Raw genomic sequence first — 23,863 nt, forward strand, 5'->3', positions numbered from 1 at the left:
ACACATTCACCCTGGAAAAAGTTCTGATGTAGGCACTTTTAATAAGAAAACACCCTCTTCCGCTCTCTGCAGCTCCATCGTCCTCAAAAGCTCCAAACAACCCTTCTTGCACCCACCGTTGATAGAAACCATTATCTTATCTACTTCTAAAAACCATTCGCTCAACCCCTACCCAGTCCTAGAACCAACCATCCGAACGATCAACATACCAACCGGCGTGTAAATTAATTTGAATTTAAAAAAAAAAAACATGGTCGATGAATCCCCGTCAAATTATAATGACGTCATTAAATACAATGAACTTCTTTTTTTAATTAAAGGCTAAAATAAGCTCTCTGCCTAAATTTCTATTTTATCCAAACAATAAGCCTATTCTTATTGCTAAATCTAGTGCAGTATGTTCAAATTTCAATTACAAGTTGTTGAAAGTCAAGTTATCTGTTATTGCTTCATGCACTATTTCTGCATGTGCTTATTTAGTAAGTTTTCATTTTTACATTAATTATATTATATACTGTATAAATAAATCCAATTTAAATTTAAAACTATAAGTGAGCCACACCTTTTAATTATTATACAGTCACCCATGTAAGTCACCTGTCCTGTAACCAAAATGAAACCTTCTTACACATGTATGTACTAACCTCACAATGCTGCGTTTAACTTGTTTATTATGAATGTATTTCTACAAGTTACTATTCCTGTAATTATATCTATCGGAGGAAAGTAATGGATAACCTACGTAAAACTTACTAGTGCAATAGTTGCAACTAATCAACAGCAAGATTACCTACCATGCCCCCAGTTAGCAAACAAAATTGTAAGTACAGTAAATTTCTATGTAAGAAATTATATGTAAAAAGTTAAATGAATGTAAGGCAATTTTAATTTGTCCATGCCCCGTTTTTAAAGGCTTCATTTCAAAGTGGCAGCACTAATCGTGACTGTCCCCGATCTCTTACCCGATTTCATAGATCCTCTACGCCAGCTTTTCCCAACTTTTTTTGGCTCGCGTACCATTTGGTAGCTAGTATATCATGCTAAATTTTACCACCTTGGTAAAAATGATTCTATCTCGTGAACTTTGTTATTCCAAGTGTGTTATTTTACTATTATTATTATCTTTATTTGTATAGAGATACCAATATATCAGTTACAAAGCAGTTCAAGTTCATGTACACTTTAAAAACTTTGTAAAGTGTAAGATCTTAGCTTTAAAATTTTTAGAATTGCGTACGTATTTTTCTTTTCAAAATTATTTGTTAATTTACAAAGTTCTTCTTTAGGATTATTATATTTGTGCCCAAATCTTCTAAATTATTTTTTTTTAAGCATTCATCTACCTATAAGTACCAATTAAATTTAATGTTGCTTAGATAGAGCTTACTCATTACAATCAGTCTATTTAAGTAGATCTTTACATAGTTAACATTTAAGTTCTGTCACATGAAACGTAATTCTATTAAATTTTCTTTATCTTTTATCGATAATGATGTAGCTTTTCCTAAATTTTCTTTAGTTTGAAATCCAATTATCATTTGTGTTTTCAGGGTTTTGGGAAAATACTCCAAGAAAGACAATTTTAATCCTGTTGAATGTGCTATTATATTTTCTCGTATATCTCGAGACAGGCTAACCTTATTACCGTACATATTAACAACTTTACCGTATAATATTATTAATTAAAATAATTTTTATGTATTATTGGGAAAATACGTTTCTATGAGATTTTTATGCTTTAATTTTTTATGTCCGCCATTATTGATTATTTTTCGCGTACCACAGTTTGGGAAACGCTGCTCTGCGCCGTTGGAGGGTCTCAACCCATTATAATGTGACAAACTTCTTTGCCGCTAACTTTTTCGTTAGATTTCGAGTTTTATGTTGCAACCAATCACTATATTCGAAATTCTATCCACAATCTGCTGCCGGGTTTGACAGTTACTTCTTGGAGGAAGCATCTAGACCAGGATTTTCTCTCTCTTTCTACGTTTTACTATTATCATGGAATTATAGATATTTAGTTATATTGAATATATTCCTAGTACTTAATGAATAAACGTGAACTTGTTAACCTCTAACGCGCAGAATCTGAAGCTAATTGAACGACACACGATGAAGGAAAGAATAGAGCTAAAAAGAGAGGAGATATAAAACTAGCCAACTGTTTTAAAACTCAAGTTTTACCCATAAAAGTAAAAGTCAGCTGAAGATTGTAAGAAATTTCCATTTACAAGTTGTAAGCTCTACCTTTCATTACCGTATCATGCCTAAGAAAACGTTTTTGTAAAAGTAAGTTTATAAACCAAAAGATTTACTTTTATGTTTCTAACCAATCAGTATAATGTACCTTTGGTTACAATGTGCGTTTTTACCAAGTCTTTAAAACGTAAAGGTATTTTTCTTAAATGAAGCTCCATAGTAATTACAAAGAATTCAAAGTGAAATTGTAGTGTTACTTGGCCGATATCTTTTAAAAGTTTGGTGATTATATTTACGATTATCAAGATTATTTCCACCAACTGGTAAGCGGTAGTGTTGCAATCGTAGCACAGTTTCGATTTGAGTTTTTATCGACTAAACGTTTGTCGAAGACTATACAGGAAGAAAGGGTTAAGTCCATTTTATAGATTTTTCAGGAGAGCAACTTTAAAGTTTGAAACGTTTGCAGTTTCAATGTTTATTGAAATATGCTTTTGTAATTTATACAGTGCATTGAATGGACTATTCTTTAGTATTCCTTAAAAGTATCGAACAAATTGGGGGCCTCTGTGTCTATTTGTCTGTATGTCTATAGTCCAGTTTCTTAGTATAACCCTCGAATCAGACTGTGAAAATAAGAATATAATGTAATTTAGAGATCATATTTTACTATATAAACTCCATGCAACTCCCCGCGACAAAATTTCTATTCATCTGTGGAGCCGTCTATCATACAGGGTGTTCATGACAAATTGAGTTTCAGAAAATAATAATATTGTTTACAAAATTCTCTGCTTTTATTTTGAATGAACTTATGTAAATTATAATACCTACCTTTCATAAATAACTTTCATAAAACCAGACAAAGAAATTAATACAGCTTAGAAATGCACACCTGCAGGACTTCACTCTTTCTGTCCGTGTTTTGGATGGACTTCGCCCGTTTATTCCAGCGGTTATAACTCTAAGACTAAAACCATAACACAACTAAGATGACCCATCTGAAAGTTTGTGTATTGAACTACAATAATGATGCTAAAAACTCATTTTCGTCAAAATTAGACTTGACCCATTTTTTTTAGTGTAGTCTTCTTTTGAGATTATCAAGATTACTTCCGCCAACCGGTAAGCGGAAGTATTGCAATTCGAGTTTTTTGCCGGGAAAATATACGAGTCAAAAGAAAAGTGCTTTTTAGAAAACTAAAAAAAGAGTGAGACTAGGGTTGCCAACTGCCCTTTTTTGGAAAGGACAGTCCTTTTTTAACACCTGGTTGTCCTTGTCCTTTCTTTAATTAGGAAAGGACGCCTTTTGTCCTTTTTTTCAGATATTATTCACACAAATCTAATTTATTATATTGTTTTTTTGATTTAAGTTCAGACTTCTGAGACTTCTTCATTTGACGTGTTGTTTTTCTGTTCTAACTGAACTGAATAGGTCAACAGGTTATTGATTTAACGATGAACAAAATGCAAAAAAATGCACTGGATTTGATGATTTTTTTTTTTTTTGCGCATCAACAGCTGAGGTTATTAGCGTCCGGAGCTTTTTCCAGTGCACTGCCGGCCTCCGGACAGTGTTCTCTAGTTACAGGCAACACTGTCCATCACCGGACAGTGAGCTGTAAGAAGCTCCTAGGAAGAGAAAATCTAAGGGTCAGCTGCTTGATTCGAACCCGGGACCTCCGCGTGGGAGTCCAGTATGCTAACCTCATAGCTAATCTCTTCCCTTCGGATTTGATGATTCTGATTAATTATATTCTTATGGTAGTTGAATTCCTTTCATAATGCTGACGCTGTTTTGAGGCCTACTTTTTTGCAATTAATCACAGATTACTGCATCTATTTTTAAAATAACCACACTATTCATGGTATACCGTTCGAAAGGTGATCGTATGTAGATGTTTTTCCTGAATAGTGCACGGTTTTTTCATATAAAATGTTTTTGAGAAAAATGAAGTCAAAGTTTTTGGAAAAAATTAGAAACTTGCTATTACTTATGTTTGGGCCACAAAGTAAAATACTTAATATTATTATTTTGGAATATAAATTAGGTTTTTTAAAAGGAAATTTAACCTTCTTTCTAATGAGCTTATTGACATTGCTTTAGCTGTAATAGTTTGAGAAATATAGACAACTGTTTGCTAAAAAGTAGTAATACCTTGAAAAAACATAAATCTAAAAATATCTATAAAACGGAGCCGAATCGAGCCGTAGTTTATATGGAATTTTTTGTTGCAAATGATGCCCAGAATCGCCTCCCGAAATAACGGTAGTCTTATGCTGAACACCCTGTATTTTCCCGGGCCCCAAAATCCTGTCGATTGCCCTGAATGTACCTAATTTTTTTTATGGTGTTCTTTTTTGGAACTTTATAAAGTTGGCAACCCTAGGTGTGACAGTCCTTAGATAAGTAGCTGGTCTCCTCAATTAGTTTCCCCATTCTTGACGATCTTCAGCCTTGGTGCGCTATCTTCTTATACCGGTCTGACGCAGATCTTCCTCTACAGGTTAGGTCTTGAATTTTATTCAGTGCTTAATATGAGAACTATGTAGTGAAGTACTTTTACTAGTCGCCTCCTTAAATTTATAATCTCTCCTGAATAACCAGCAAGAATAAAAAAGAACTTACTTATCGATAAAACATTTATATCCTTTCTTTAGTGTCAAAATTATTTAACCATCGATTTTTCGCTCTAGAGGAATTTTTTAAAAAACTTTTATATTTGATATAAAAGTTAATTATTCAATTGACCTGGGTGTAATTAGATTTAAACAAATAAAGGAAAAATTTTCGTATTGTAACCCAGATTAAATGAAAAGTCTTCTTTCTTCGTAATGTCTGGCATTGGGTTTTCTTTCTTGTAATATTTCTATTTTCCTTCTACTTTTCTTTTTTCTCTCTTATTAAGCAGCGAGGAAAAGTAAACAAAAGGAAAGATAAATAATAAAGAATAAGAAATGAAGAAATTAGCGAGGAGGAGATGAGGGAATGGTAGGCAATCAGTGTGGAATGATAAAAAGAAGGGTTTTTCAGTAAGGAAATCGAGGGGAAGATAAATTAGAAGAGCTAGGGAGGCTGCAGGAGAATAAGAAATGGGAAGAAGGAACATTGATGAGTAACGTCCTGGAGAAGACGGCCTCTCTCTTACTCCCTCGCAGCCATTAGATCAATATGAAGAAATAAAAGAAGTAAGGTTTGTCTCTTACAGTCTAAGGTACCGGGAGGAGGGGATGATTAACGGATGATGTTAAGCTATTTGTTGGACCAGGAGTGCGTCATACTTGAAAAGAGAGTTAACGCGCACTACTAAATCTTCCCCTTGCACTTGCTACGTCATAACTAGCTGCTGGTCCCCCGTCAATGACTGTTTGGGGTGTGTTTTTTTTTTTTTGTTACTTCAGAAAAATAAAAATAAGTACACCCTACACTGTTCTTGAAGAAGAAGAAGACGAAGAACCTTAACAGATGTAGAAAGATATATCCATATCTGCATGTTCTAAGTACTGTATTCTTTCTGTGGCCATGGTGGTCTAACGAAGAGATAGCAAAGACCAGGCAATGTTGTCAGCTAAGTTTAGGCCGAGTATGTGGTGCATATAAATAATGCCATACCCAGTTAGTCGCCACGTCAACCAACCGACTTCCAAAATTGGGTGGAAGTGTAGTGGTGAAAAGATTTTTGTTTTTGCCCAGGGCGATCATGAAATTTAAATACAAATTTATGCATACAATGTATAAGTAAGGGAAGGGATTAGCGAACTAGAATTCCACGCGGAGGTCCCGGGATCAAATCCAGCTGCTCTTCCAAGGAGCTCCTTACAGCTCACTGTCCGGTGATGGTCACTGTTGTCTGTAATGAGGTACCAACAAAATTTAAATTTAAATTTAAAAGAGAAATATAGATCCATATTTATTTATTTAAAAACAAAATTAAATCAAAAAATGAAATTTGTTACCAATAATTCTCTAAATCCTAAAATGAATTCTAAACTGTAATTAAATTAAGCATCCTTTTTCTTTGAAGCCAGAGTTTCACTAATTTTGCAGCCAAATCATTAATCCACATGTCCTCCAAATTCGATCAGATAATTTAAATTTTAATTGTAAAACCCTAATCAAAATCTAATTAACTAATTAAATGAATGGTGATCTAAATCACTTTTACAATTAGCTAATTTTATTTTAATTAAAATGATTAGTTAAATTTTATTGAATTATCAATAATAAATTTAAAGCCTAATTAGAGAATTTATTGTATTAAATTGGAACAGTGTGAGTGGTTAGTTAATGAAATTTTATTTTTCAAAATGAAATTGTCAATAAAAAAAATCCTAATACGAAATTTCCGTTGTTTATTTGTTATAATCAGTAACTTGAATTATTATTTAATTCAATTAAAATCTAAAAATTAGGATTATCTGACTATTACTTGTCATTTATTAATAATGTATGAAATAATTCCATTCCTGTATTAATAATAATTGCTTTTTGCGGCTAAATTAATAACTATATGCATTTTTGTTCATTATATTGTGTGTACAGTATTAATAGGGCCATTGCAACTCGTCTTGCTACTATAATATTGCACGCGTTCACTTTTTAAAGTAGTACTAGTTTCAGAAAATTATCTGAAAAGTCCTTTTTCCTTGAAATAGCCCTTTAGGGTCAATTTTCTTCTTGTTTTGAAATTTCGTTATATTGTTTAATCATTAATAAAGTAAAATAATTGCCTATTTTTTTCAGGCAGGTTTTATGTCTAACTACCAAATTAGGTGTCGTGGACGGAGGCGACTAGCAAACATATTTTACTGTAAATTTCTTTTATTAACCATTAAATAAAAATCCAAGGCCTGTAGACCGGGGGAATCGAACCCAGTACCACAATACATATATTAGCTTTACAGGTCTCGTCTCTAAACCGCTCGGCTACCGTGGTGCCTTAATCATTAATATTTGTCAGGAGATAAGCGTGCATTATTGTCTGACATATTTTGGAGTACGTAAAGCTAGAACCGCAAACCGTAGTGTCTTTAAACAAACCCAGCAGTGTCTTTAACAGAATTTCTCTGAGAAAACCTTTGAAATAAAAGTTTTAGAACTACTTAAATCTAATAAATATATACCATGTTTAATAAATAATCATAGAAACCGTTTTCGTGAAACGAGGTAACTGTTCCGAGAGGTAATTTATTAGTTATAGACTATTAAAAAGGGCTAATGGAAATCTGTCAATTAGTTCGCTTCTTCAATTGCGCCCTTTGGCGATTTCTCAACGTAAGTGTACCTAATCAAATTTTAAACTATTTTATTTAGTTTCTGTTTTTAAGTTAGGCTGACTCCAGTCATTCATGTCTTTTTGTAAAAACTACTTTTTTGGGGGGGCCTGAAAACTTGTTTTTCCGGGGTAAATTCAAAATCGAAAAGCATCACAATTTCAACGCTTTCTCTTATTGAGGGAATGAAAAAAGTTATTACGTAAACAAATTATATTAATAGCTGAATTAGGCGAGAATGATCGTTACTTAGAGTGACGATATTTATTTATATGGCCATGTCTCAGTTGCTGAGATGTGTTCATTATGAATGTTATCCTAAAATAACTGAAGAAAAACAGCCCAGATGCACCCGGAAACCCGCCATAGAGGGTATTTGTTACAGAGGGCAGCTTGAGTGGTGAAGATTGAAAGAGAATCACGATATTTGTCTGTTATCCACTCTTAAGAGTCAACTTTCTCGCCGCTACTGTTGAACAGAGTGGCTAGTTCCCAGTACTGGCGAGGACTTTTATGAAAGTTTCCATCTATAAAAGAGTGACTAGGAAAGAAGGGGATGGTGGTGGCGCGTGGATGCTGGGTGTCAGAATCAGTACGGATCAGTAATTGGTGTAAAAAGATGAGAGAAGAAGGGTTTGTGGAGGTCCGCGAGGTTGTTGATGCGTATACTCCGACCTCCGACCGACCATCAGAATATCTGCCAGAGATCTTTCTACTTTTCCAACTTGACGTCACTACTACACTCCACTTCTTCTATATCGTCTTCTTATTCTGAGAAATGAAAAGCGCGCCTCCGCCTCCACTTGCTGTCGTTCGCCGCCCCCACTCAGGGGCAGTGAGCGAGAGAGAGTAACTCCTCAACTAGCTCTACACCCTTCTGTCCGCCACTATCTCTTTCTTTCATTCTTATTCTCTCTTCTCTGTCTCATCCGATTCTTGAATTAAAAATTCCCTCTGTATTATTCCACCCACCGGGTGGCGGCGGCAGCGAAGAAGAGAACACACCCTTAGGGCATATCCAACCTTCTTCTTCTCTTTTTCCTCTACGCCCCACACTATCCATTCTGTTTCCTCCATCAAGCCCTGTAAATTATTTCCTTTAATTTAAAAGGGAAAAGGCAGCCGTGGAAGTAAAAGAAAAGGGCGAAATGTTGAGTGGACGGCAGAAAGCAAGGAAGGGTTTCTCTCCTTGGAAAAAGGGAATTTATGAATCTCTCCCCGCGACAGAGCCCTACCTAGCTCCCCACACCCCCCCGAGCTCGGCTCTAGGCAGCCATTTTTATTTGACAGTTTGTTTGTTTTTTTTTTTTTACCCGCTCACCCAACACGCACCCCTCTCTAGCAGCAAAAAAGTGCTCCACCATTGCTGCAATCAGTTTCTAGATTAGCGATTCTAACAACTGGTTTTATGTTTTGTTCCATTTATTAAAATCGATCTGCTTAGCCGTTGCCTACTGCGTATTAACATTAAATGTGACGCATTAATGGAGGTCACTTACCTTTCTGAACATCAATAACCCCCCACTTCTTCCAATCTTTATTAAAACGTTACAAGCTCCGGCAACGGATGATACTCATCGCGATCGCTTGACGATTCCTCTTTAAGTATTACTTGTGGTGCGAAAGAAGTAGATTCCTTGTTTTCCTTCTTCAGTTCCCTGATGACGTATTTAATGTAAACGTGGTTTAAAGAACTTTAATATTTTTCTTAGTTTGTTGAAATTTTCTTATTGCGTAATTTGAGCTACGTATTAATTTAATCACATAATTAAGTATTAACTAAGAATTTCAATTAATAATCGCCGACCACGTACACCTCATCTGGGATATGGATATAACTTATATTCGTCAATAATGATCTGAGAAGGACCCACTCCAATTGAACAGCAGTTCTCAAAATGGGTTCCGATGAACATTGCTGTTTATAAATTCGCCTCTGGTGCCCCATATATAAAAAAAAGCTAATATTAGCAATAACTTCTAAAATAAATTGAAATTTTCATGCTAGTTTAAGATATACCAAAAGCAAAAACTATGGAGAGAATTTTGGAGAAGTATTGGTTATGTATTCGACTTTATTTATTAATTAATTTATTTAAGGGGTATCAATTAATGACCAAATATACAATAGTTTTCTAGGGAGTCTGCGTACATGTTATGTTCATCACATTAATGTAGAGATTAAGGGAGAATACATAAATAATTGCCTATTTTTTCAGGCTGGGCTTTACCTCCAACTACCAAATTAGGTATCGTGGACGGAGGCGGCTAGCAATTCATGCTTTACTTAAAATTTCTTTTATTAACCATTAAATAAAATCCAAGGCCTAAGACCGGGGGAATCGAACTCAGTACCACAATACATACGAGGGTCGTTTGAAAAGTCCGTGCAAAGTCAGAGAGATAGCACCACTGGCGCGTATCGAGGTTATGTTTAGTTAGTAGCATCTCTTGGAAGAACACACACCAAGTTTCAGCCAGATCGGTTTATTTCTTTGTGTTTGGCATTCGTTTGAATCGAGGAAGTCGAGTGATTTTCAAAAAATGGACGAAAAAGAATTTCGTGTGTTGATTAAACATAATTTATGAAAGGCAAAACGCCTCAGGAGACTAAAGAGAAGCTTGATAAACATTATGGTGACTCTGCACCTTCGATTAGAACAGTTTATAAGTGGTTTCAAAATTTTCGGAGTGGCCATATGGGCACAAATGACGCTGAACGTTCTGGACGCCCTGTTGAGGTTACTACTCCAGAAATCATTGATAAAATCCATGATATGGTGATGGATGACAGAAGAGTGAAGGTGCGTGAGATTGCTAGTGCTGTGGGCATCTCGAATGAACGGGTACATAATATTTTGCATCAACATTTGGATATGACAAAGCTATCGGCAAGATGGGTGCCGCGATTGCTCACGCTTGACCAAAAACGAAATCGTGTGAAGTGTTGCAAGGACGGTTTGCAGCTGTTCCAGAAGAATCCGCAGGACTTTAAGCGTCGTTTCGTCATTGTGGATGAAACATGGATACATCACTACACTCCTGAGACCAAAGAACAATCTAAATAATGGGTTACCAAGGGGGGAATCTGCGCCAAAAAAGGGCGAAGACCGTTCCTTCGGCCGGAAAGATTATGGCGACTGTCTTTTGGGATTCGCAAGGAATAATCCTCATCGACTATCTGGAAAAGGGTAAAACTATTACAGGTGCATATTATTCATCGTTATTGGACCGTTTGAAAACCGAGCTGCAAGTAAAACGCCCACGATTGGCCCACAAAAAAAGTCCTTTTCCATCACGACAACGCACCAGCTCAAACCTCCAGCAGTTGTGGTCGCAAAATTAATGGAAATAGGGTTCCAACTCGTTTCACATCCCCCTATTCTCCAGACTTGGCTCCCTCGGACTACTATTTGTTCCCCAATATGAAGAAATGGCTGGCGGAAAAAAGATTTTATTCAAACGAGGAGGTGATTGCGGAAACGAATGGCTATTTTTCAGACTTATACAAATCCTATTATTCGGAAGGGATCAACAAACTAGAGCAGCGTTGGACGAAGTGTATAAGCCTAAAAGGAGACTATGTTGAAAAATAAAAAAGGTTTAACCCAAAAAATTAAGTAGTTTTTATTTTTGCACGGACTTTTCAAACGACCCTCGTACATTTATTAGCATTTCTAAACTAGGCAATAATTGCATAAGGTGTTGTTTGTCTGTAAATCTATAAAACTAGTTGTTTACTGCAATCCGCGGATTGCAGTAAACAACTAAACATTTGAACAACGTGAAAGATTTCCAGTAAAAATGATAACGCTTCAAGCGCAACAATTTTAGCCAATCATCCTTTTAGTCAATTTAAAATTGCATTAAATGCAAAGAATGAATGTCTTGCGGGTAGTTACCACTCGAGTAAGGAAACTATTTTACTCAACTTGCCTATTGTTAAATGTTAAATATTTAAAACTGTACTTAATGAATTTTAATTTGATTTTTACAGCTACAACTTGTGAGCTAAAATGATGACAAAATCCCAGTTAAGTAATAATAAAAGCTATCAATTAAAAAAAACGAAAAAAAAAGCCCATATACAGTGAGATGAGTAAAGAAGAGGTACCGCCCGAGTATTTACTCAGAGTTGAAGAGGGGGATGTGCAACTTAACTCGTTTGAAAGTTCATACTTGATACAACTACCTAATCAAAAAACAATGGTGTTTAAATGGTAAGTTGGTTTTAAGTAACTTTAAACTGAGAAGTTTATAAATTTGACTTATTCAAGTTATTAAAGTTGATTTAATTTTATTATTTATGATTATTATAATATTTATTTTTGCCGTGAAAAGAACTTTATAGTGACGATCTTTATAGTGCACTCGGCGACTTCAAATAATACCCAATTTTTGTTAATTTCTAATTTATTTAGTAATAAGTTGACTGTTGATCTTTTGCTAAAGAATATATCTATGATGTTATCCGAGGTATAATGCATGTCTATTGTATCCCTGACCGGTTTAGGGCATTCATCCATCATTAGGGATAGATTAATTGCTTTGGTGTAGAGATTTCGTCATCACTTATGTTCCCATCTCGCTCTATACTTACTCATTGAATGAGGGAGTATATAGTTAGCGCCTCGATGGACAGGCGATCGGTTGAAGGCTTATTTTAGTAGAATCAAGTGAAAAAGAATAATGTCTTAGTAAAAATGTTACAAAATATTGTTCTTGTTGTTAACTAAGCTTATAAATATTTTGTTATTATTTATAAAATATGGGTCATATCAATTATTGTTTTAATAGAAAAGAAACGATTTATAAAGTACCGGTTTACTTTGGGTTTAACCTTCCAGAGAACAAGTGGGCTCTCTGAGTTGCTGAATGGGAAAAAATTTTACTGTTATTTAAGTCATGAGAGTGTACATTTTGAGTTCTCTGTGAATTTTTGGCGGGGAAAACTGGGGTCATTTAGTGCCCCCTTGCTTGTGTTTTGAAAGACTGGAAATGATTTCGTCATTGTGTGGCTAGGTTGTTATCCAAACTGGAGAATCGTATCTCTGAGGTGTGTCTGGTAAAGCAGTACGGTACAGGAGTGGTATCTGTTAGTAATAGGGTATAAATGTGTTAGTCGGTTTTAATGAAACCTAAAGTTAGGCTATAATCGCATTCAGCCAAAACTGCTGAAACGTTCACCATGAACTCCATTCTCTGGCTAGATCCATGCACAAACTTGAAATCTTAAATAACCATTCTTCTAGAATTAGCCGTACTTGTGGTAGAACCAATTAGATATTATTTATCTAAAGTTTTGGTATCTGACCTGTCTTGTGACTTAATTCCGATTATACTCTCTTAAATGCAGGTACTCCTGTAAATAAATCCATTTTGGATGCCCAAAAATCTTGATTGACAACACAATAAACGTGATTAACTTGAAATTTGTACTAATAAGAATATTTGATGTCAATATAGTACATGTTCACGTGCTTCACTAAACAATAAAGTGGTACACCTTATTAGGAAACGTGGCGACTCCTAGAATCTCGTTTAAATCAAATTATCCTCAAAATAGTTTCATATCAAAGAGATACGACTGTATTATGTGATATACAAGTTCAGATAGAATTCTAGGGTAATTGTCTTCGGATTTAGAGAATACCAGACTTTCGACTGACTTTCCTCGACGTTACTAGAATCGACTCATTCTATGAAATAGCTTCCATAATCCCAGTATTCTCCGCTGTCCAAAACCGTCTGCTGAAACTCTCCTACACTCTAGAACTGACATCCTTTCTAGATGCTACGAAATAGCCACCTATAATCCTTACATTCCCTACAGCCAAAAAAGAATTAAACGTGTCCTCTAACTTTCTACCTCTAGCTGTAGGTCTTTCTGCCTCTAGCTTTAGATATTTCTACCTCTATCTTTAGGTCTTTCAACCTCTAGTTGTAGGTCTTTCTATCTTTAGCTATACGTCTTTCTACCTTTAGTTATACGTCTTTCTACCTCTAGCTGTAGGTGTTTCTACCTCTAGCTGTAGATATTTCTACCTCTACCTGTAGGTCTTTCTATCTCTAGCTGTAGGTTTTTCGACCTCTAGCTGTAGGTCTTTCTACCTTTAGCTATACGTCTTTCTACCTCTATCTGTAGGTCTTTCTACCTTTAGCTATACGTCTTTCTACCTCTAGCTGCAGGTCTTTCTGCCTTTCTGTCTTTAGGTATTTCTACCTCTAGCTGTAGGTCTTTCTACCTCTATCTGTACGTCTTTCTACCTTTAGCTGTAGGTCTTTCTAACTCTAGCCACAGGTCTTTCTATCCTTTATTCTATTCTATTATTGTATTCATACTTTATTCATTGCCCATCCTAAGCGTTTCTTCAGCTGTAAAATAGTACTTCATTTTTTGTAATTAATTGTACACATGATAACATTTAACTGATCTATTTAGCACAGAAAAAGCAAACTATTTGTTTAATATGCGTCGCACATTCGGTAAACTGACATTTTTCAATAGAATACTACGTCATGTTGAATAGTAATGTTGAATAGGTGGTAAGAGCGTAAACTAAACTGTAATGGCACTGTTTTCATATTGAGATATTTAACTGAGAACTCCTCCGTTTCGAAACCTTCTCACTCTTGTCTAAGTGAGAGAAAGTACAAAACAATTTATGCTCTAATAACTTTGTAGAGGCGCTGAGAATAAAAAAGAGAATTGGCAAAACAACGCCTAGTTGTTTCTCTTTCATTGGTCATATTAAACATATTGATTTGGTTTTACAAAATGGTGGAGGTGCCTAACTGGAGGGGTCACAACAAAGAGAGCCGCAGGAGGAGGGGGGGAATGCCATCCGATCAACAATGAACTCCCTACTTCCTGTGCACTAACTGCACCCTTGGCCATACCTTCTCTCTCCCTGTCTCTCTCTTCAGTACAGATGTTACAATGAATTGCTGTGGGAGTTAGGAAGAAATTGTAGAGGAATGTCCGAATTTATATCGTATCCTATTTCTCCTGCTGGTCTCGTCACAGGAAGTAATGCAATGGTCACCAACATTTTGGTAATTTTGTTTTTACAGGAAATAATTTTAGATTCCCTCATTTATTTATTTGCCATTCACAAACTTTAGTGCAATATAAAGAGAGGATATGATTCAGTTATGGACGGAAGTAAATGGAACAAATAATTCAGAAAATTTGTTACAGTCTATGAATGAGTGCGCAGATCGGCTGAAGGCCAACAAGCACTCTTTGTCTGGACTGGAGTGAACGACGGGCAATTTAATCATTGGCCGGGCTAACCACTGGGGTATTTTCAAGAAAAAAGGAAGTTAAGAGAAAATGAGAATAAAATTGAATGATGGAGGCCTTCCAGGAAATGGAAGTTTAAAAAAAAATATATATAAAAGAGAAGGATACGGAGTGGCGCCCCCTATTTGCAAGCGCGGCGGCCAAATATAAAGTCTTTTAAAACGCCGACCAAGCTTCAGAAGGGCGAAAGTATGATTAAAAACCTTGAAGGGAAAAGATGTAAGAAGGATTGGGGGCCGGAGGCAGAACAGGGTGGCAGCAGTAGGAGGGCCGCCCCCGTCCTACCAACTCAATTTCTTTTTAAGACTTTTAATTGCTTCGGCCATCACTTACGGCCGCCTCTACGCAGCCAAGCACCTCCCGCCTCCACATCTTCTTACCAATTTTTTGTCCATAATTCAAACCCTCCTCATCTTGGACTATTACTGCTTTCTTACTTCCCAGCTTCCTCTCTCTCTTAGAGAGCAAAAAAAAACAAATCCACCCTTCATTACTGCCTGCCTTTCACTCCATCCTGGTCGACCTGATTTCCTCCGCTCCCAGCCAAATACCCTCCTTTCTTCGTCCTACTTTTTAAACTCCAAGGTTATTTCATTTCTGTTGAAAGATTTTTAATGAGAGTTCTACAAGAATTCAAGGGAAACATTTCTCTCTTAAAAAAAATAGAGGATATAATTTTCCAGACCATGTTCGTGCTGAAAATACAGGAGTTCGGCGCCCTGATTGTTGAAAATAACGACTTTTCGATCGCATCTTCCTATTACGTGAATTTCCACCTGGAATACTGTAGGAAACTTCTTCCTCTTAGGTTCCGAGTATATGGTTCTCGGTCTGAATTCACCAGTTACCTCAAGAGTCCACGACCCGTCCTAGTGCAACCTACCTACCTCAGTAAGTATCCTTCATAGGTAATTAAGACGCGTATTAACCATTCTCATCTGTCCTAACCTTTTCTCATTTCTTTTAACACGAACAGACATTTTTCTTCGGATGTCTTTATAATGATGACTACCAAGGACCATTCCTCCCAAACGTGACTCCCACTTCCTGTGTGAAACTTCGCTCAGTGAGTGTTAACCTCCAAACCATACAAAAGTTTTTTTTTTTATTTTGCGTTTATTGTGCTACAATCAGCGCGTTAGCGCTATAAGTAACAGTAATACAATAGAGTAATAAATGATAAGGTAACAAGTGGAGAAGTTACCCAGTGGTAACACTCCAAAACATTATATGGTTAGTCACTCTCTTCACTAGAGAGGAGATCACGAGGCCACTGCCTTTTAAGGCGTCTTGTCGGGTTGTCAGGAAGAGTTGTAGAAGAAAGATTTTGAGCTAGAGGATTTATATGAGATTGCAGGTTGAAGTGGAGTTTTCTGTATCGTGTTTTCAGCGACTTGTATGACAAAAGGAATGTTAAGATCAGTGTGTATACTCCAGGTTGGAGACATAAAATGGAGCGCGTACAATAGTTAGGAGGTATTTTAGATTGTAGCGATTGAATCCTTTGAAGTTCGGAGCGTTTAGTTGAACCCCACAGCTCTATTTTCCTGTCTATCGCCGCCAATATTTTTTGGCTACTTTCCTTTTTCAAGTCATCCAGTCTCAAAGGCCATCATTATATTTTTCAACTCCTTAAGTTTAAATCCTCCATCCATTCCCGTAACACTAGATCTCGCTCATCTGATCTCTATATTCCCTCTCACCGCTCATCCTTTGACAATTCCCTCCTAATACGTGCTACCTCTCTCTGGAACTCCTTGCCTTCATCTGTCCGCCATGCTCCTACCCTATCCATCTTTAAATCCCGTCTATTCAGTTATCTCCTTTCTATTCAGCTTCCTCCGAAATTCTAATTGTTTTAATTTATTTCCTTAATTTCTGCTGTTATTTTTATTTTCACTTTTTGTAAATATTTATTTATTTATTTATTTTCTGTTTAATCACAGGCCAAACTATTAAGGCCTCTATTTGTGCCTGTATTTATTCTTAGGGGACAATTGTCCCAGAATAATAAATTTCTTTTCTATTCTATTCTATTCCATACGCCCAGATGGGCCATACAGAAGTACGTCTGTCAATAAAACTTCCCCTTTGGTCCCGGATATCTGGTTCTCGGCTTGAATACTCCAACTCAACTTACCTCAAAGAGTCCACGATACCCGTCCTTGTGCAAATCAAACGCGTGCTTAGATGTGATGCTTAGTATGAATGCCCTACATCCGTGGTCCATCTTACGGCATTCACCATCCACGACGTTACGGCTCTTTTCTTTCCAACCTTCTCTTAAAACATCGGAACAATTATTGTCTATCCATTATTGTGACAATATCCATAGAGTGTTTGAGGCTTTGTGATACAGTTTGATCTTCCAGCGCTTAACGTGTCAGGGATATTCAGTTCATGTGTATGAATACTTACAGTTTGGTCGCTAATAAATTTCTGTACCCACTCTTTGGGCATCTGAACATTAATTTCCGTCTATATTAACAATTCTTCACTTCCGGGACCCTTCATCTTACATCAGCAACAGGAGTGGGTAAAAAGTAGGAATAAAAGAGAAAAGTGCTCCCCACTTGTAGTCCAATATTAATGGAGGTCGGCCATGCCCGAGGGGGTTTTCCATCGGAAAAACACCAGCCTCCTTCTCTCTCTTTACATCTCAATCGAATTTCCTCATTTTCTCATATTCCTTCCCAGCCTTATATCCAAAATACTCACCCCGTTTTAGGCACAATTTTACATTTTCGTGCCCTCTCTCTATCTCTTTTAAAAGAGGAAATATTAAGAGCGGGTCAAATTTTCCCTAATTGAGTTTTCAACAGTTATACACATTTCAAGGTCTCCTGCGTCCATTGTGCACACTTACATGACTGTCGCTACAATTTCCAAGCTTAAATTATGCACTTCCGTTAAGGGAAAAACTAGGAACTGTAGTTCGGGGAAATCTCCATGTGGAAAATCTATTTAAACAAGTTTTCTATTAATAAGTGACATTTTCATTAATATTAGAATTTTATTAACACATTTAATCCTCTATATTGATATATAATAATTTTTAAGGCGCGGTTAGAGGCGAGACCTGCAAAGCTAATATGTATTGTGGTTCTTGGTTCGATTCCCGGTCTTTAGGCCTTGGATTTAATGGTTAATAAAAGAAATTTACAGTAAAGTATGTTTGCTAGTCGCCTCCGTCCACGACACCTAATTTGGTAGTTGGACGTTAAGGCCGCCTGAAAAAATAGGCCATTACTCTACTTAATAATAATTTTTAAATGTTTATGGGATTGAACCCTACAATGAATCCACTCCCTTTTTTTAAATTAGAAAATATTTACAAAGTATTGACATTACAAAATAACAGATTAAAATTAACTGAAGATTCGTTCCCTACTACTTTGTAAAATGGCTAAACAAAAAAATTATTTTAAAGATAAATAATAATAATTATAATGGGTGGGCAGAGATCAGTGATTAGCGCAGTGGATTTTCATGCGTATTTTCCCTTCCTAAAAGCTTCTTAGAGGTTCATTGTTTGGTGATGACAAGGGAACACTGTCCAGTGCCTAGCATTGCACTGGACAATGGGCTCCCATGACCTCAGATTTTGATGCATCTTAAATAAATAATAATGGGTAAGTATTAAGAAAGCTCGTAATCTTAAGTAACTTAACATGTAGGATTGGCAGGAAGCTCTTCAGTTGGTTAATAGCGTCAGGCACAAGATATGTCGGTTATAATGTTGAAGGAAATGGTTTCTAATTGGACGATATTTTGGGCATTTCACTAAAATGTGGTAGCGATCATTACACAATACATTGAAATAACATATTTTTGAGGGAAACCTTCTCTCAAAACCTAATAGAAGTGCCCCCTTATCCAATTTTTTTCTAAAGAATGTGCATCAAAAATAGATGTTGCATATTATTAGTGCAATAAGTGCATAAACAATTTAAGAAAATGGAGCCACTTTCTGGAAAATCTCCTTTCAAAGAAACTAACAATCCTAGATAGTGATAGTTGAAGAGATATCCAGCTTAGATTCGATATTCTAGCTTAGATTGTAAACAGCGAGTACTCTAGTTGTGTTTTCAAAATACCCTTTACAAACATCACATATCCATACAAACATTTCTCACCAACAGGAAACCTGTTGCATATGCAAACCAAAGGAGTGCATTCTGTGTTTATGATTCATCATTTCTCCTGTCAACGACAGGAGTCAATTTCAGAATTCTGTTTGTGAGTTATTTAAGAATTTAGGTTTTTTGTTTTACTTAAAATACTTACTGGTTTTGTTGATCTTTGGTAATGAATATTTGTTTTAAATTTTTTTGGCAAACCTTGGCCATCAATGGCAACCTCCTATGAGTTGAAACCTACATAATGATTGAAAAGATAAGAACTAAACAGAAGAGACACTCTTCTATGGTGATTAGACGGAATTTTTACACTGAATACTCTTAGAAAACTGATAATTTACAAAAACATTTTAACTATCAGTGAAAAATGTCGTAATCCGCAAAACTCTCTAACAGTTAAGTAAGTAAATACAGCACTTCCAATTCAAGGAGCTGGAATAATCGTCACTGCTTCTTTCTTCGTTTCCAATTATTAAAGTCCATCGAACATTTCCGAATTATTCCGCTTATCCCAGTTCCACTATATCCCGCATTAATCTAGTAATCTTAATCCAGATTTCAAATCTTCTCTTCAACTTTCCAACTGTAACCCAGTACTCCGTTTAAAACGGCAAAGGCAATGGGTTGGTGCTTCGGGTCACACTTTATATTTACGGCACATAATCATTTCATTGCTATAAAGCAAAGTGTATTTGCTTATTTTTTTTCAGTTGGTACATCCAAGTACCAATTGGGTGGTGGACAGGTACAGAAGAACAAACTTAAAGTATTAACATCATTCTAACAAATAAAGCTCATGTAGGATTCAAACTGAGGATCTCTCACTTCCAAATCTCCGCTTCATAATCAGCAACCACCCCAAAATTTATTGCTATACATTTTTTACTTTATTTTGTAGAGGATTCAATAACGTAACTAAAAGTTATTTGGAACTGATTTAGAAATCTAATCTATGCGTAGCCGTGTGGAATGAGTTTTAGAGATTTGTTAATAAAAGTCTGCAGGCCCTTCAGATAAGGTTGGTGCTAAAAGGCAGTAAGATTGCCTGCGCTAGCGTCTTTCTAAACCTTGAAGAACTGTTTGGTAGTTAGCCTGCAAACGAAAGGGGACTGTCAAGGGTTATTATTAATACGAAGATATCCAACTGGAATAGGATTAACTATACTTCCTTCGCTTCCTCCATCTTCTGGTGGCATTAAGGAAGGTAGTTTTGGCTGGGCCCAGCTCAGATTGTAACGACGTTTGCAATGTAATAACTTACCAATTTTTTCCACCCCTTTTTTCGACACCCTTCTGGAGGTTTTAATTCCAGAGTGAAGTTGTAACAGAGATTACGCAAAGACTATGGGTTTGAAAAATGTACAGTAGGGGGGGGGCTTCAATTTGAAGTGGTTTTGACTCTAACTCAGGGTCACCCACCAGCCTAATGGAGGGGTGCACAAATTTGCATTTCTCTGCCCCTTTTCTTCTCTCCAATCTTCTGTATCGATTTAGGCTTCAATACATTCTACTCTTGAAGCTCAATAATTTGGCTAAGTCCTCATTGTGATCGTGCCAAATTAGTTATTAAGTTAAATCTGAGGTCTTCTTTAATTATTAATGAATTCAATTGCACCTTGCTGCATATGAACTTGCAATACAGCTGTGAAACTTCCTTCTGTCTCAATCTGTGCACAATGGATGCAATAATGTATATTGCAACAAGAATCAGATCTATGAATGAATCACGCCAGATTTCATTCTTTTGAATCCTAATTAAAGATTGGTCTCCTTTGTTGCAGGTTGTTGGAAACAATTAAGAAAAGAACAAAACAGGCAAGTATTTTGAAAAGAAAAAGGAAAGTAGATTCTTAATTTCAGCCGTAGTGAACGTGGAAGAAAGATATTAAATCGTAACTGTCGAGCACAATTTAAAAAAATAATAAATAGAGAACAGATTCTGAAGTAGCGGGCGCAAAAGACCCCAAATGGGGAATAGACCATCACTCCACAGATAAATGCAGGTTATTAGCAGAAAACATCTGAAAAGACTTAAGACGCCATCAACACAACGCTAATAAATGTAAAAACAATAATAAAATCTTTACTTGTAATCATTAAAAAAAAGAAGAAAAATATTTGAACTACCCGTATTGGAGCGCCCATATAAAACAATCCAATTTTTTTTTGTACTGTTACTGTATTTAATAAAAATTACTTATATTATATACATTTATGTACCTATAAAGATCTTTGTTAAAAGCTTATTTTATATTGCCATTGTAAGATCTAGATAAAATATTGTAGCGTCAAGAACTAAGACATCTTCTAATCACAATCCAGCAATGCCTTTCCAAATCTCTCAGTTAACTGTAACCATTAACAAGGATTTCATTTATATTTAAAACTTTATGTATGAATCAATTTTGTTGATTTAGAAGAATTATACTTCAGTAAGAGGTAATCGTCATCAAATTTTGTTCTTACCTACAGATAGACGTTATGAAATGGAAATGTCGTCAGATAAATGGATGGTAAGATATTATATTCATAAGAACGGTTATCTAAGAGATTGTAGTAAAGAAATATATTCAGTTTGCCCATCCAGGTAACTTTTTTAGTGGAGTTCTCTAGTTTAGGCAGAGAGCAATTTTCTTCAGAATTCACAATCATAACCAGAATTATGAATTAATTATTTTAATCAGGTTAGAACATGCATTGGATTTTTTACTACAGCTAAATTTCCAAACAAAGGTTGAGATAGTTTTGTAAGCTGCCTAAGCTTTTAGTACGTTCTGGCTGTCCAAAAAAGATAACAATCTGCTTATCTTATGAGATCTACTTTTAGGCTTTCTTCAGCGAAAATTGGAGTCGAAAATTTCAGGCTGGGCCTCCCCCCCCCCCAAGAGATCTTTCAGCTACTTTTTTTTTAATGGAAACACTTTAATTTTCTTATTCTTTAAAAAGAAAAAAAAATATTTACATAAACTGCATATTCCAAAATATATAAAGAATAAATAATAGTAACAAAAAATCAAATAGGTCTTTTTAGTTTAAAATCATATGTTAAATTTGCCACGGCCTTAATAACAGCGTAGTGGAGGTTATAACTACAGAGCGAGTTCTGCAAACAGCTGGGATAACGTTATCCATTCCTGAAGATTCCTTTTGCTAAGTATAAAGATATTTATTGATGTAAGTTTTGTAAAGGTACTTATTATGTTAAATTATCAGTTTATTATAAATTACATTATAATTTAAAATTATCTCTACAAGATAAAAATAAATCCCTAATATTTGCCCCTTATTAGTTAAAAAAACCATATAGGGATGGAATTAGTTTATTAGTTTTCATTTGCTCTAAATGTATTGGATTGGAATGTCGTATAATTCGAATAACGAATTACCAAACAATATTTGCTTAGAAGAGAATCTAATACTGTGGACAAGATTATTGCAAATAAGATTCTGAACAATCGATCAATTTTTTATCAGACAATAATTGCAGTTGCTGCAACTTCTGTAACAGCATAGTGTAGTCTTTTTTGTTTTTAAGTTAAAGCAGTTTAAAAATATTCTTAACTACGTTCATCAATTAGTCGACAAAGATCATCTACTTTCCTGCAAAAAATACTATTTTTTTATTATTTAATTAACTATTTTGTTGAAAAATAACTACGGAAAAGTAGATTTTTAAAAGTTTAACCAAGGTTCTATTTGTAGAACATGGTAATTACATCTAAAGATTCATTCTTTATGTCAAATTAATGTTTTAGTTTCATAAACCCTTTCAAAAAATAATAAAAGAGAAAAATAATTTATTTTATAGGCCCTCCAAATGCTATGGTCATTCCCGTGGAACAAGCCAGAGAAACAGGAGCATTTAAGTGCTATCTAGGTGTAAAATCATTTTAAACTCAACACCAAATTAGTAAGTAATAGTACAACAATCGACATCTATTGGAACCAGTTTGAAACTAAACCACTTAAATCAATACAATTTCAGACATGGAGTGCTATCTGTTGCATTGATTACAAACTAATAGGTGCCTAAGCATGCAATTACTCTTTAATGCAAATTAACCAATGGGAGTACAGTTCATTTACATATTGTTTTAGCACGTGCTGCCCACGATGCAACCTACCTTTAACCTTCCGGGGGTACCGTCTATTCCTCTATTAAACGATAAGTTGTTAATGGTAAATATTATTTACGCTATTGAAACATTTAATTATTTGATCTTTATCTAATAAACATTTATTCATTTTTGTATCAATTTTGTAATCATAGATCATAACGTTATAGTTTTAGTTAAGCTTTGTTACAGAAATGAGTTTTTAAAAGGTACCATGTTGGTAATAAATATAACCTCCTTTTATAGTGATTGCAGAATAGTTTATTTCAAAATAATAAAGAATAAGGAGAGGAATGAATAGTTTAAATAGAGTTGATGTTATTGTAAGAAAGTAAATTCAGATCCATCAACGAGTTATCAAAATTTTCAATATTGTGGGCCTTGAAATTCGGCTAAATAAATAGGGCTCTTCAACTATTTCACTTAGTTAAGCTACCTTATATATATATATCTTAGAAAAAGCCAGAAAGTGAATAAGAATATAAAATAATTTGTCATCTACGAAAAAAAAGCATGTATCTCCAAAAGTTATAAAACAACAGAGACTCACCATGTAAAACGGCTCTAAATATGTATTAAAAGAGGCTTAAAACCGTTCTAATTTCAAGAGTAAAGCAACTAAGCACAAACACGAACTTAGAGTGCGATCACAAATTAAAAAGTAGGCCTGTGTATGCCACAAAAAAATACTATAACCCTCTAAAACCTGAAGTATAGGCTATGTTTACAAAGAAAGAAAAAAAAAAAAAAATCAACTTTATAACCCCAACTTATTTTTATTTGGGCCGTAGGGTTGTATGGGGTGTACACCCCCTACAGAGCGCTCC

The 23,863-nt window shown here is 35.3% G+C and overlaps 1 protein-coding gene and 1 long non-coding RNA gene across 2 annotated transcripts in view; one reads left to right on the forward strand and one right to left on the reverse strand.

Annotated features, from left to right (window-relative positions):
* The window catches only part of Rad1 (Radiation insensitive 1), a 77,060-nt gene extending 55,696 nt beyond the window's left edge, over positions 1-21,364 (forward strand). The window contains exons 5-6 of the mRNA XM_074122740.1: positions 11,474-11,696; positions 20,703-21,364. The gene's annotated coding sequence lies outside the window, so the exon portion shown is untranslated. The remainder of the gene's footprint in view (positions 1-11,473; positions 11,697-20,702) is intronic.
* LOC141451413 (uncharacterized) overlaps positions 1-23,747 on the reverse strand; it is a 228,678-nt gene extending 204,931 nt beyond the window's left edge. Inside the window, exon 1 of the long non-coding RNA XR_012456758.1 lies at positions 23,587-23,747. This is a non-coding gene — a long non-coding RNA (uncharacterized lncRNA). The remainder of the gene's footprint in view (positions 1-23,586) is intronic.
* Between the last annotated feature and the right edge of the window lie 116 nt (positions 23,748-23,863).

This window comes from Rhodnius prolixus, unplaced genomic scaffold (genome assembly GCF_049639745.1).
Source record: "Rhodnius prolixus isolate KJV_2025 unplaced genomic scaffold, Rpr scaffold_8, whole genome shotgun sequence".
Lineage (NCBI taxonomy): Eukaryota > Metazoa > Arthropoda > Insecta > Hemiptera > Reduviidae > Rhodnius > Rhodnius prolixus.